Genomic DNA, 15,145 nt, shown 5'->3' on the forward strand with positions numbered 1-15,145 from the left:
ATCAAAACGAACTCAACTACTTGACAGTGATTGGCTAGGTGTTGACAACATATCTACATAGTTTTTTTCATCGGTGAGGTTAAATGTGTGATTCAAACACGGCGAAGACGTCATGGTTCGATATCGAACCAAATTTACATGGGCCGTCAACAAAGGGTTAAAGGTGGGGTAGGGGATCTTTTTCTGGAACATTTTTTTACATATTGCTTGAAATACTCTTCACACCCCCATTGCAACCAATTAATTAAAAGTTTTGACACAAATATGAAAAGTTTTAGTGGCCTCTAGAACGTACAATCTAGGAAAAACACTATCCAATCATACTGAACGGACCGTTAACAATGATTGGATTCTGATGCCGTCTATCAAACTGCAATCTGCTCCTCCCTCCCCCTCCTTCCCCCTGTGCGCGTACCCTGCTCCGTGAACGAATTACGCGTCCAGAAGCTTGGCAGGAAGCTAAACTAGAGCCAGCTTGGCTAGCACCTAGCATTATTAAACGTATAGTTATCATATACTAAATACTAAATACGGCAACGATCGATGCTTGCTGTCAGAACAGCGCTCGTGCACCTTCGTGCTCGTGCACGTTCATGTATTCTAGAGGCGTGCCTTCAGGGGGAAAGTGAAGAAAAGGGTTGGGACTTTTTACCGGTGTATTTTCAAAATGCAGCTTCGCTGGACTCAAAATCCAGGATCTCCTACCCTACCTTTAATAGTTTCTAAGAGAGATATTTAGTTGAATAAAATCCAGTTTATTATCTGTAAGATCCACTGTCTTTGAACTATTCGTGTTTACTTTGTCTATTTCACTTTAGGACACCGCAAACAATCGCATGAACAAAGCTGAGGCCACAGGTAGGGCGGCTTTTTAAGCATATAACTAAAGACTGCTGAAAGTTTACACCATGCAATCTGTTGCCATTATCTGTTATCAACTTTTATGTTCAAATGTGGGACTAATGTATACATCCCTTACCCTACGCGCCTACCAGCGTAAGCCGCTTTGGATAAAAGCGTCTGCCAAGGGGGCGCTAGTGAGCAGGCTACCCAGATAGCAAATAGTCATTGAAACTATATTAAATCAACATCCCGCTGTCAACGATAAAGCCATTGAATCAACGTCGAACTCTGATGTTGATTCTACAACATTTTGCACCCTTCATTATCATTGAAACAACGTTGAAATCATTCCTAGAGTTGAACAAGATTTCAATGATATTTCGATTAAAATGGATATTGAAACAATGTTGAAATCCCATCAACGAAACTTCAATGGTATTTTAGTAACCTATGCCTATACCACAGGTTTAATCTAAAAAGGTCTAATTTAATATATTAAAATATATTGTCTGATCTTACTTTACCATTGGCATCAGGAAAGGTCATTTTTCCTTGCCATCCACCCACTTGAGAGCATGTGTCGCAGCCAGAGTAACCATTGTGACCTTTTACGTTTTTAATAAAAGCTTGTGCAAGGGCATCACAAATGAATGAGCACACTTTCACCATTAGCTGCTGCCCATTATAAATTACACCTCTGTCCAAAATGTCATTAAGTTCTTCAATAAATGGGCCCAGGAATTCGAATGCACTTTTAGGCTTGCTAAGGCCACAGAACAGGCCAACAATAAAGGGAGATCTGGTGTAGTCAACATTTATCATGGCCAGAATTGGCCAGAATTGAAGCCTACTGCTTCTGAACAGTGGTAATCCGTCAGTGTTGAACTGCAACTTAATTGTGTTCAAATTGGCCAGTAGCGTCAAAGATTTAAGCCTCGACATCAACCCATTGACTAGGCCAAAATGATAGTATTCCCCACCCTCCATCTTCCTAGTTATTACTTGACCTTGTGTCCTCAGAACTGTCCGCGCATCTTTAGGCAGCTCTGGATGATACAAGCGCAAAATGCTCAAAAGTGCAGTTAGGGCCTCTTGAGAGACTGAAAATGTAGAGGCCCAAAATCTCAGGCCTGTCATCAAATACTCTGTAGTTGGACTTTCAGTGTCATTATCATCTGAATCAATAAAATGAGCTGTGTCTATTGACTCATGGGTCTCACTGAATTCTGAACCTGGCTCATAGTTCCCTGTAACTGGTAGCTCCTCTACAACTGAGTCACTATCAAATCAAATCAAATCAAATTTATTTGTATAGCACATTTCATGTACAAACAGTTCAAAGTGCTTTACATAAAATAAAAGCATTGCAGCAGGGAGTGCAAGAAGCATTAAAAATACATAAAATAATATAAAGAGAAACAAATAAAATCATTTAAATGAATTTAAATCAACTAGAGGTTGAAACAGTTGGATCCACTACTTTCCTTGGGCACTCTACATGTTCCAATGCTATGTCAGTGTTGCCTTGCATATTGGTATTATTAAAGGTCTCTTCACACTGCTGAAGTATCTCTGACTCTGTCGCCTTAAGCATTGACCTACATTTCCGCCTTTTCGACCAGCGTGATGCCATTGTAAGTGCATGTGGTGAAAAGATTCAGAAACAGAAAATATTTTAAGATGAAGCTTATTAAACTGAGGACTTGCTTACTTGACAATGTGGATTAATGATCTGAAAAAAGTAAATCACAGTGTCAGTAAACAGCAATTTAATTCTGAATCAATAAACCACTGCCCTAGACTGGGTAAACCCAGCCTGATTTGCTGGCGATTTCCTTTTTGCCTGCAGCTCAGACTGGAAATCTCTTCATTAATGGCTTCATAGAATGTGGGTTATGTACCTAAATTTCCTATCATGTCATTCACGGTTATCTCTTGCCCAGGTAAAAAACTATGGCTTTTATGGGCATTCGGTCTTTGTTGTTTACAGTGGCGTTTCAACATTAGGGGCACATTGGGGCACTGCCCCACCAGAAATGGCGCTGTGGTGCATTTTCAGACTTGTTAGCCCGATTCTTTATATTGGAAGCCCAAGAACCAGTTGGAGCAGTCTTAAGTTAAACAAAGTATTTATTGGAGGTCACAGGTCAAGTATCAGCGCTGGACTTGGAGAGACAGAGTTCTCGCATGAAATCCGTCCGACAAAGTCCCGAGGTCCGGAAACATTTCATATTTATGTTCACCCTTATCTCAGAGGTTGTACCTACATTTGACAACGCATCATTGAATATTTACTCATGATGTGAGCAGGCCATCCACCGTCTTCGTCATGTTCTTTGGATGTGATAAGCGATGTGTGTGTGTGAGTGTTGTTTCAGGCGTGCATCTACTGCACCAGACCTATCTGTCCTAAGAGACGTTTTATCTGACCCAGTTACTTTATCCCGCTACGTCATCTTAAAGTCTTGGACATACATTCGCGTTGTATGAGCAGAGTGTAACGTACAAACTAGGAACATAGATTATCTAGAGAACTACAGAATATGAATACATAAAGTCTAAGAATAAAGCCAATTTATAACAGACTGTTGTCATGGAAACATTATGTGAGCCTCAACTAGACATCCCATAAATTACATTGGGGTTTGGGGCACTTTTAATAGTGTTTGAATTCTGCCTAGCAACTCGTTGCCAAGAAAAATCCTACTCAGACAGATCTACGTTACAAACCTAGTTTTCTACAGTTTTGGAGCCAGATTCCGTGTTTCAAGTTGGAGCCTGAAATCATCTATAAGACAACATTTTATGTAAGTTTTGTTCATTTAGCAGCATGGTGCTGTTATTTGTGCCTTTCGCTTTATGTTGTATGCGTGTGTCACAAGCTTGATGAAGCTTGCAAGTTGAACTAGGATGGAAAGCTAAGCTATTGCTAGTTTTCTTCAGTTTGGGAACCAGGCTCCGTGTTTGAAGTTGCAGCCTGAAATAATCTCTGTTTATAACGTTTTTTTGTAAGTTTTTTTCATTAAGCAGCATGATTTGTTGCTGTTATTTGTTTCAGTTGTGCCTTTCGCCTCACGTTGTATGCGTGTGCCACAAGCTTGTTTAAGCATGCAAGTTATTTGAACTAGGTTAGATAGCTATCGCTAGTTTTCTACAGTTTTGGAACCAGCCTCCGAGTTTGAAGTTGAACCCTAAATAATCTCTGTTTATAAGTCAACGTTTTTTATTAAGTTTTGTTCTTTAAAGGGGAACTGCGGTATTTTCAACATTATGCCTCTTTTATGAGTCGTCTGCAATTTTTTAGAACCCCCCTCACCGCTTTTTTGATGTTTACTGCTGTCTCCGGTATTTGCCTAATTTTGATTCTTCTCAACCTGCTTCAGAATGGCAAGTCATGTGCATGTCCTAAAAGGTCCGTAAAAGCACCATAAATGTCCGTTTTCAAAATCATCAACTCACCGGAGTGGTCACTGGTGTGCACTGGTAATCCATATCAAATTTCGTTGCGAAAAGTTGCTCCTGTCGTGTTTTATTTGGCAGCTCGTTCATGCTCGAACTATTTTCTTAGCGGTGGCGGAGTAATATCAACGAACATCCAGTACAAAATGTCAAATAAAACACGACAGAAGCAACTTTTCGCAACAAAATTTGATATGGATTACCAGTGCACACCAGTAACCACTCCGGTGAGTTGATGATTTTGAAAACGGACGTTTATGGTGCTTTTACGGACCTTTTAGGACATGCACATGACTTGCCATTCTGAAGCAGGTTGAGATGAATCAAAATTAGGCAAATACCGGAGACAGCAGTAAACATAAAAAAAGCGGTGAGGGGGGTTCTAAAACATTGCAGACAACTCATAAAAGAGGCTTACTGTTGAAAATACCGCAGTTCCCCTTTAAGCAGCAGGATTTCTTGCGGTTATTTGATTAAGTTGTGCCTTTCGCTTCATGTTGTATGCGTGTGCCACAAGCTTCGGCGAGTTATTTGAACGAGGATAGTTAGATATACTTTCTTTATCCAGAGGGAAATTAAGGAAATGCAATTTAATAAACTATGTGTCAATATAATCTTTTCACATTGTTGCAATCTATTTCACTTCGTTGCTGTATTATAAGCATCTTCGTGTCGCGTTGAGTCCTGAAGCAAGTGAAATGTACTTGAAATAGGATTTCTGCTCCCTGCGTGCATTCAAAATGCAGCCCATAACACATGCCTACAGCTTATAATATTCAGCTACCTTTATTTTTGTGATGATGACATTACGTCGTACAAAATTGCCCCACCAGAAATTTCAGGCTAAAATCGCCACTGGTTGTTTATAGCTTTGGCAGACTGTAAGCAGCGAGGATGACAGGACTGAGAATTCGGTAACAGAATACAATTTTATAGCCTGCACAAAGGATCATGCAACCGACTTGCTAGAGTGTATCATGCAGGAAACGTTACTGTTAGCTCAATCGATCGGTGCATTAAAAAAAAATCGTGTTTGGCAGTCAGCCAATTACACAAACAACAGCATTGTCCTCTAAGGTGCGTTCAAAATTGCAAACATAGGCGAACGTTCGCGAACTATTTGAAACATTTTCCGTGAAACGAACATGAGCAAGCAAACGTTTGCGAACATAGGCAAACTGTCTAAAAGGTAGTTCTCCGCAAACATACATGGATCGCGAACTGCTTACAGTTTGTTTACAGTTTGTTTAGAACGTTTTCCAAAAAATCTTTCAAAATTATGTGTTTAATGTCAACACTCGCTGCGAACGTTCACCTATGTTTGCTGTTCTTCTGAACACACCTCTGATACCTAGCTATATTCCCACATTGGCCATGGGTTCATTTAATGCTGGTTGGCTACGGTAGCTATGCTAATAAAAAAAAAAACGACGAGAAGATAGTGACAGCCACTATCCAGGCATCACGCAAGCTGACGTGTTGCTAGTGCATGCTAACTTATTTATCCAGACAACGTTGAATTCACGTCAATCTTCTGATAGTTGTGTAGCCTATTCAATCGACACCTTGCCTCTTTGATCGCTGATCCTAGCTAAAGGTAGGGCAAGGATATGCAGATATACTGTAACACCGGATTTTTTTCTGGTGGATAATTAATAAATGTATTAAATGTTATAGACACCACGAAATAAACCGGTGAATAAAGCATTGCTAGCTAACTGAATACAGTGGAAACCGCTTATAGTGATCACGTTGGTCCAGAGCCAATTTGAACACTATAAGCGGTTGATTACTAAAACCGAATTTGTATTACAGTACAGGTATTTCACTTATTTTTTATGGAGAATATCATCTAAATGCCATTTATTTCGTTTTTCAATGAGAAAAATGAAATGAAACGGATAGCTTCAGCATTTACTGAATTTTATTATCATGCAAGTTTAATTACAGTACTGTGCAGTGCGCAGACATATTGTAGGCTAACTCAAATACAGTACGTAACTTATTCTCTGCTGTGCTGCCGGTGCATTTTTTTTCTTACAAGTCAGAAAATAAAGTTTGAATTCAATCCGCCTTTCAGCACCCCTGCTCGGATCTATGCTCCTCCGTGCCGGTGTTCTGTCGATTTGTGCTACTTGGCGTGAAAACGAAACTTAGAAAATCGGCTCGGCGCATGCGCAAAACCACAAAGTAGCAATTCTCGACAAGTAGGAGAAATCGAATGAACACCGGCCTCCCATCTTACAAGAACCAGCCTGGAGCTTCCAGCGGTCACACGCGCATTCAATCCGCTCTCCAGCACCCATCCTCGGACACATGCTCCTCCATGACTTCCTTTTTCCAGCCATGATTCGCGCGCTTGCTGCCCGGTGTCAACTCGTTACGTTGGCTAGCGAGGCAGAAGCAGACGTCCAGAAAGGAATCAAGGGAGTAAAAAATAAAATAGCTACACGTAGTTTTAAAATTATTTTTGCACGTTTACGTTCATAAAATGGCCAAAAATGAACATTATAAACGGATTTCTTGATTACTATAAACTAATTATTTAAACAGCATTTGTATAGAAATGATTCCGTCCCAAGCCTTTTGATCTATATAAGCGGTTGATTACTATATCCGTGACCACTATAAGCGGTTTCCACTGTATTTCGTCAGGGTGTTTATGAAGCCTGCAGTTAACTTGCTTTTGACAACTTGCAGTGTTGTTGATCGGAGGAATTCTGCTTGATTTATAACAGAATGCTATGACAGTATCTAGCCTATTGGACATTGGACATATTATCAAGCTGGAGATCAGAGAGGTGCTGGAGAGGGAGATGGCGGGGCTTCGGGGAGACATAAACACAGTAAAAACGAACTACAATCCTACCAGCAGTGTTGTGCCAGTTCACAGCTTTTCTGAACTAGTTCAAGTTCAGTTCATACATGCTCAAAGTGAACAGTTCACGTTCAAAGTTCACAATTTTAATTCTGAACTACCGTATTTTTTGGACCAAAAGGCGCACTGGGTTAAAAGACGCACCATCATCGAGCGTGACTTTTTTCACACACAAGTTGCACGGGGTTATAAGGCGCACTTTCCATGCATGTTTTTCCCAATGAAAATAAACGTTTCAACCCATGTAATATTCATACAGTAATATATTCAGGGTTCTAGCTAGCGCAAACTTGCGTCACGGCCCGCTACGCTATAATTTTGGACCGATACGCTTATTTTCAATACAGCGTAACGGCATTTTGTCTGTATTTATTTGTACAACAACGCCAGATCAATGCCATTTTCGCGATGACAGCCAAGAAACTTGGTTGCGCTGCAGAGACAGCTGTCAGTAGCAAACAACAGGCAGACGAAACAGAGTAATGCTAGGTAGAGGCACTCTCGTAGCCATGGTTACTCACACACGCAGCAGTCGCGCACATACGGGGACTTGGCAGAAATCAAACATGTTAGACAGAGATCGTAGAATTATACAATGAAACATGTCTCACATATGTCAAACTTTATTCTACTACTTTCCACTTTACAATTCGGATAGTTTAAAAATGTAAATATAATCACTCACGTTTCAAGGATCAACTGCCATAAGGCAACAATTGTAAATCCTCTTAATTCCATTTAATGTCATATTAATCCATTTGACTCCCAGCAAACAGCGGGGATGACAGAACAGTCAGATGAAAGAAAAGTCCACCTGCAATAATGAACTGAGGCAAGAATTTCCACGCAATTCATTCGAGATAAAACAGTGTTCATTCCTCCTCCATAAATCCCTGAAACTCTTCATCCTCGGTGTCTGAGTTAAACAGCTGGGCAAGTTCGGCAATGAGCATGGCCCGCTCGCTCTCGTCGTCACCATCCGAGTCAGTGTCGTTGACATTTTGCTGTGCATTGATGATTCCGGCCTTCGCGAAAGCTCGTACAACGCAGGGGACCGGTACCTTTGCCCAGGCATCCACAATCCACTGGCAGATGGTGGCGTAACTCGCCCGTCGCTGCCTCCCTGTCTTGGTGAAAGTGTGTTCGCCCTCGGTCATCCAGAGTTCCCACGCAGCTCGCAATTTGGCTTTGAACGATCTGTTGACACCAATGTCTAAAGGTTGGAGTGCTTTGGTCAACCCACCCGGAATAACGGCAAGCACCGAATTCGTTTGCTTCACTTGGGTTTTCACAACATCAGTGAGATGAGCACGCATGGAGTCGAAAATCAACAGTGACGGAATTTGGTGGAAAAAACCACCCGGTCTCTTGACATAGACTTCTCTAAGCCACTCACTCATTTTCTCCTCGTCCATCCAGCCTTTGGGGTTCGCTTTGATGATGACACCGGGCGGAAACTTTTCTTTTGGCAAAGTCTTTCTTTTGAAAATCACCATGGGAGGCAGTTTCTGACCATTAGCATGTACACCCAGGACAACAGTGAATGATGCCTTCTCGTTCCCTGTCGTTCGTACAGACACGGTGCTGGTTCCAGTTCTCTCGACGGTCCGATTCACGGGAATATCAAAGGTGAGTGGGACCTCGTCCATGTTAATCACGTTCTCTGGCGGTATACTCTTCTCTGCAATCTTGTCCTTGCAGTAGCTGCGGAAAATGGTTAGCTTCTCCTCATAATCTTTAGGCAGCTGCTGCGAGACCGTCGTCCGTGTACGGATGGAGAGATTGTGCCTTTTCATGAAACGAAAGCACCAAGAAGGCCCCCCTCGAAAGTCGTTTATCTCCATGTCCTGTGCCAGCGTTGTGGCCTTGAGTCGGACTGTTACGGTAGAGACGCTTCTACCCGCCGCTCTCTGTTCCATAACCCACTGTTCTAGCTTGTCCTCCAACTGTGGCCATCTTGCCTTGTTCCCTCTGAAACTTTTTTGGGTCTTTTTTACTTGACGCAGCTCATTCTCTTGTTTTCTCCATTTCCGGACCATTGATTCATTTATGTTGTATTCTCTCCCCGCAGCTCTATTCCCGTGCTCTAATGCGAAACCGATCACCAAAAGTTTAAAGCCAGCTTCGTACGCGTGCCTCTTAACAGGTGCCATTGTGTACAGTACACTAACTGTATCCCGCCAAAGAACGCGATAACATTCGGCTCATTTTTCCGAAGTCGTCCTAAAATATTGACAGATGTATGAGTGTAGCGGCCGTTAACTTTTTTTTTTTTTTTTTTTTTTTTAACACATTGGCGCTCTGTCCATTTTTGACAATATTTTAGTATTTTAAGTGCGCCTTATGGTGCGAAAAATACGGTAGTTCAAAGTTCAGTTCATTTAACTTTTTTCGTGAGATATTCAAATAAATACTTTTTTTCACTCTACGAGCTAGAAATCACTATATGTTCTTTGAAACTGTTCATTGTAGACATTGCTCATGACACTGCAATTGTGGGTTTCTTACCAGGTGATGAAACTTGCAGCAGTACAGACAAGGTAGACCAGTTGGCTGTGTCATTTGCGTTTGGGGTTGGCAGGGGGTCTTTTTTCCCTTTCCTCCCTTATGACCCTCGAGGGCGTGCATATATGCATTCACACTGGATGGGATGTTTTAACTCAATGTGCCGTTTCAAATTCGAGAAGGACGTTGTTGATGTCCTAACTTGTTTTTGCTGCGCAGGTGGACATATCTTACACAGAAAAGTAAGATTTTTGCCGTCGGGGTCTTGGTTTGCAAGAGTGTAAAATTGTTTTAAATGTTCATAAGGAGAATCGGTGTCTGTCTCCGTGCCATCACTTCCACTAGCCTTTTTTTTTTAATTGCAGCGCTTTCGCGCTTTCACTCACTCTCGTCATTGCTCTCTCTCTCTCTCTCTCTCTCTCGCTCCTCCAGCCCTCCGCGCGCAATTCATCACGGGTAACGTCGTGCGGAAGCCAGTATGTTATTCAACTATTCTCAGCCGGACACTACGTTGCCCGCAATGCATTGCGCACACAATGTCAAAACCATTTCTGTCTGGTGATACATGATTTAAGCGGCACCAGCGAGAATACAGGAGGGAGGAATTTCTCTCGTTGCGTTTCAAAAGAGAAAACAGATGTCACTCAGTTTTCAATGGAAAACAAATTCCAACGTTCATTTACAGTGATGTCTGCCGTTCATGACACATAATGTGAACTCATTCACGTTCAAGTTCTTTATTAAAAAACGTGTTGCGTTCAGTTCAACATTCGCGAAAAAATGAGCGTGTTCAATGAACGCGTTCTTTTGAACTCGTTCACGCACAACACTGCCTACCAGAGCTCAGTTGCTAAAGAGCTAACCTCGCTTAAGAACACTACGACGGAAATGGAGAAGAGCCTGTCCGCGTGCACAGATGATATCACCACGTTACAGCGCAAGGTTAAACATCTCCAGACGCAAACGGAATCATTGCAAAACAAATGTGAAGACTTGGAAGCGAAATCAAGGAGGTGGCAGGACGAATCGTGATCAAAATTCAAATTCAAATGCATTATCAGAAATGCTTTTTCATTTTAAGAATGTGGCTGCATTATTTGACTCATAAATAAAATTACTAATCAATCATCCTATTTGCATTTCAATTTTCTTCTTCAAGACTGCTCATTCTTTCACTTAATTCAAATGAAAAGGACAAAGACATTTGAGATTTAATTTTCAAAATATGCCTCAGCAAATAGATAGCAAAATTCAATTTGAAATGTAATGGTTGAAAATTCAAATGCATTTGCAGAAATGCTTTTTCATTTTAAGAATGTGGCTGCATTATTTGACTCATAAATAAAATTACTAATCAATCATCCTATTGCATTTCAATTTTCTTCTTCAAGACTGCACATTCTATGCCATAATCAAAAAGAAAACAAAGCGGACATTGCTTTTTCGTTTTCGTGGTCTGCATGCAAAATACTGCCCACAATTCAATAACGAAAAAGCAATCGGAGCGGCGCAGGAGAGTGACATCACGCCTGCTGACCGTGCTACCCATCATGTAGGCTACGGTAGGGGGCGGTGTGCATATTTGCTGTACAGTTAGCTGCCCAGGTGGAGTCAAACAATATATCCGATTCTGATGCCCGTGACCGGGTTGAACGGGTCACAGAGAGCTTGGCTGCATACTCTGCCGTCACAGATTCAGAGGTTAGTGCAGCAAGGGCTTGTGCGCCGAGGCTGCGGCCACGACCGGCCATGACTTTCAACGGTGTACTAGTGATTCCATCATGTGGCACAGTGAAGGTGCTGAGAGCTGCAGAGTGGGTGATTCGCCAAGCTTCAGCGAAGCTGTAAAGACGGCGACAGGGGTGGGTATGAGACATGAGGTAAATACTTTTGTTAGGATGAAAGAATTACATGTGAATAATACAGGCATACAGGCACCAGAATATCTGGTGAAGCTTCCAAACCGGACGGTCCGACTGACATCTCCCACTGGAACAGTGTTGGTGCCAAACCCAAATCATCAACCCCAGCCAGGATCTGGTCTCATGTTGTCCGTCGCAGAGGTAAATCCAGCACGAAACCTAAACCTCCAGCACTCACTCCGCCACCTGAAGTTCTATTGCATAATAGATACGATCCGTTGACTCAAAATAGAGTGTGTGATGATGAATGTAACCCAAACATGGAGACAAACAAGAGAAATGGCACCAAACCTCAGCCAAGGGCTAACCAGATCATCAGGAGAAGCCCAAATCCCACAACCAAGGTGAGAACTACAGAAGCGATCGACACCTCCACACAAAAAGGAATAGACACCATTCTAATTGGGGATTCTATAAACACAGCATGTCAGAATGGCAAAGACGGAAAATATAACTTTTTCTGATACATCAGTCAGGGAACTGATAGATATTTTGCCGACCATTCTGTCTACTCATCCAGATGACATGAGGATCATTGTCCATACAGGGTCTTTTGATATTCTGAGAAGGAAGACTGGCTCTGAGATCTTGAAGAAGGATTTTTCTCTGCTGTTTGAGAGACTGTGTCACTATGGAGCACACCGGCTCTCCATTTCAGGTCCCATTCCTACTGTGGGTAAAGGAATTGAACTTTTCAGCAGACTTCTTGGCCTAAACACATGGTTGTCAAATGCATGCATCGCCCATGGGATTAAGTTCATTGATAACTTTAATATCTTTTGGAACTGTAAGGAGCGTTTCAGACCTGATGGCGTGCATCCCAATCGAACTGGATGCAGATTACTTGGTGCACACTTACGTCATGCTGTTGGGACGGCAAACCCAAACATGACTGTACAGATTAGACTGAAGGACACAGCAGCGAGGCAAACAACCCCCAGCTCTCCCCCCTCACCAGACCCTTTACTCCACATCACCCAAGGTCTCCAAAGGATGTCTCTATCCCAGCCAGGACTCCAGCGACCACCATCTACCGAGAAACGCAGGGCACCCCCTCCTCCTCCTCTTACATCATCTGTCCTGGCAGAGCAGGACACAAGGGGATGTGCAGGATGTTCAAAGAGCAGCACAACATCCAGAGTTCAAAACAAAGATAGCACTGTTCAAAACACAGATACCATGCCATGATGCGTTCAGGGTCCCTGCTATAGTAGTCCGACTACTGACAGCTGTTCTGAGAACAAGCTGGGGCCCAATAGGATTTCTGTATTAGTTCGTAAAAGAAGGAATCGAAAACAGTCAACTTCTAATCTGTTAACGGTACCACGTACAACTCAGAATACAACAGAGACCAGTGTAAACTCCACAAAGCTAGCCTTACTTAATATTAGATCTCTGTCCAATAAGTCAATGTTAGTTAATGACTTCATAATTTCACACAATTTAGATTTCCTTTTTCTGACAGAAACATGGTTAACACAGAGCACAAGTGCTACTGTTCTTAATGAAGCAGCCCCCCCAAACTTTAGTTTTATGTATAAATGCCGAAATGGGAGGAAAGGTGGTGGAGAAGCTGCCTTATTTAAAGATACATTCCAGTGTAAAGAGATATCATTTGGTGAATTCACTTCTTTTGAATATCTGTTTTATTTTAAAGGGTGTTCCTAAAATCCTGTTCTTAATCATTTACAGATCTCCAGGATACTGTGCAAGTTTTATTGATGATTTTTCTGAATTATTGTCTGTTATTTCGACTGATTTGAACCATTTTATCTTGACCGGGGATTTTAACATTCACATTGATAATATGACGGATGGTAATGCCAAAGAATTTTCTTCTGTGCTGGACATGTTTGGTTTGTGGCAACATGTAACAGAACCTACCCACCTTCGAGGTCACATTCTGGACCTGGTCATTTCTAAAGGTGTTGATATTTCTTCTGTTGTGGTTATTGATTTTGCCTTGTCTGACCATTTTTGTATTTTATTTGATTTACATATTACTCAGAATGTTCAAACAACCAGCTTCTCAGTTAAGAAGAGGTTCATTAATGAGAACACAAGTGCTCAGTTTAGGGAGGCCATAGTTATGTTACCAACAATGAGAGCAGAGTCGGTTGAAGGAATGCTGGATCATTTTAACTTGAAAATTTTGAATGTAATGGAAGCTGTTGCACCGATAAGAATCAAGAGCACCTTGATCAAACAGAAAGCTCCATGGAGAAACACCACTACGGTCAAAAACCTGAAAAGAGAATGCAGGAAAGCTGAACGTAAATGGAGGAAAACAAAGCTTCAGATTCACTATGAGCTGTACAAAGAAAGCCTGCGTAGTTATAACAATGAGCTGTGCAAGGCCAGACAGCTGCATTTATCTGAAATGATTGATAAGAATGTCAACAATTCTCGAACTCTGTTTGCTATGGTTGAAAAACTCACAAATCCTCCTAAACAGTCAAACCCAGACCTCCTCTCCACTGAGAAATGCAACGAATTTGCCAACTGTTTTAGCCAAAAAATCAAAACAATTAGACAAAACATTCACGCAACACAGACAAACAAGAAAACTAATCTGTGTCTAAAACCTAGAAATAACTCTGACGTTATGTCACAATTTAATATTGTTAATTTAAAAATCCTAGAGGAAACAGTTCGGCAGCTGAAATCAACAACTTGTTCTCTGGACATAATACCATCCGACTTTTTAAAAACTGTTTTTACCTCAGTAGAAAGTGATCTCCTACGAATAGTTAACAGCTCACTGGCATCAGGCATTTTTCCCAAGTCACTAAAGACAGCTGCCATTAAGCCACTCCTAAAGAAGAGAACTCTAGACGCCTCTATGATGAACAACTACAGACCTGTCTCTAATCTCTCTTTTATATCTAAGATTATTGAGAAAGTTGTATTTAACCAGCTCAACGACTTTCTGAATGAAAGTGGAAGTCTTGATAACTTTCAATCAGGCTTCAGACGTCATCACAGCACTGAAACAGCTCTGGTAAAAGTGTTAAACGACATTAGGTTGAATACTGATTCTGGTAATGTTTCAGTCCTGGTTCTGTTGGACCTCAGCGCTGCGTTTGATACTGTAGATCACAGAATCCTGTTGCACAGGTTAGAAAACTGGGTTGGACTTTCTGGAGCGGTCCTTAACTGGTTCAGGTCCTACTTAGAAGGCCGGAGTTATTTTGTTACAATTGGCAGCTATAAATCTGAGCGAGTGGCCATGACTTGTGGAGTCCCCCAGGGGTCAATTCTTGGACCTCTTCTGTTTAACTTGTATATGCTCCCTTTGGGTCAGATATTGCAGAATTTTAACATCAATTATCACAGTTATGCAGACGATACACAACTTTATGTGTCTGTAACAATTCTGTTGCTACCGTGGGTTCACCCAACACATGAGCAGAGACCGTGGTTGACTTATACTTGTTTATTTATTATTGATCGAGGTTAATAGCCAGAACGGCAGAAGATGAACTCCAGCTTCTCCGTGTTCTCGGTTCGTTCATTCGTCCTTCCGTCTCTGGCTCTG

This window comes from Odontesthes bonariensis, chromosome 2 (genome assembly GCF_027942865.1).
Source record: "Odontesthes bonariensis isolate fOdoBon6 chromosome 2, fOdoBon6.hap1, whole genome shotgun sequence".
NCBI classification, from domain to species: Eukaryota; Metazoa; Chordata; class Actinopteri; order Atheriniformes; family Atherinopsidae; genus Odontesthes; species Odontesthes bonariensis.